Genomic DNA, 952 nt, shown 5'->3' on the forward strand with positions numbered 1-952 from the left:
TTTTTTTTTAGGTGGAGTCTCACTCTGTTGCCCAGGCTGGAGTGCAGTGGTGCCATCTCAGCTCTGCAACCTCCGCCTTCCGAGTTCACGCCATTCTCCTGCCTTAGCCTCCCAAGTAACTGGGACTACAGAGGCCTGCCACCACACCCAGCTAATTTTTTTGTATTTTTAGTAGAGACAGGGTTTCACCGTGTTCGCCAGGATGGTCTCGATCTCCTGACCTTGTGATCTGCCCGCTCGGTCTTCCAAAGCGCTGGGATTACAGGTGTGAGCTATTGCACCTGGCCAACAAGCTCTTAAATCAATCAGCAACATCACCTTCCAAGTGAAGAAAGCAGGACCTCTGATCTAGACACAAGGACAGGGCACAGGAGGTTGCAAATGCCCCTGAGTGAGCTGGTTAGGAAGGTCACTAGTTGCCTGGACCTGGAAGTTGAGAAACCCGCAGAGAAAAGCAGGGAATCTCAGCTGGAAGATGGGGATATCAACTCAGACCCTTCTCTTTGGAAACTCAACCTGGTGAGGGAGAGTGGATACATCAAGACTCCTTACACCACCAAAATCAACTCTGGCTAAGTCCAGCCAAGGCAAAGCAAGCAAGGAATGTGCCGGGAGGTTATAGGTTAGCTCATAGAACCAAAAGAAGAAGTAAAAAACCACATACTGGAAAGGACTGGTTTGGATATGAAATTTAGGTAGCCGAACTAATGGGAAGCCCTTGGATGAATGAATTCCCTCTGCTTCCATCCTCAAGTCACTCTACTCAAGATCCAAATTTCCTTAATATATAAAGAGTTCCTATCAGTCAATAAGACAAATGAAACTGCAATAGAAAAAATGAAATGGAAAAAATGCCCAAGAGTATAGACATGAACAGATAGTTTACAGAGCAGGAAGTAGAAATGGCTCTTGAGCTTATAAACAATGTTTAGCCTTATTTATAACCAGAGAA

General features: G+C 45.6%; 1 pseudogene; it reads left to right on the forward strand.

Annotated features, from left to right (window-relative positions):
• The first annotated feature begins 475 nt into the window (after window positions 1-475).
• The window catches only part of LOC105536045, a 4,620-nt pseudogene continuing 4,143 nt past the window's right edge, over window positions 476-952 (forward strand).

Source organism: Mandrillus leucophaeus, unplaced genomic scaffold, assembly GCF_000951045.1.
Source record: "Mandrillus leucophaeus isolate KB7577 unplaced genomic scaffold, Mleu.le_1.0 Scaffold153, whole genome shotgun sequence".
Classification (NCBI taxonomy): domain Eukaryota; kingdom Metazoa; phylum Chordata; class Mammalia; order Primates; family Cercopithecidae; genus Mandrillus; species Mandrillus leucophaeus.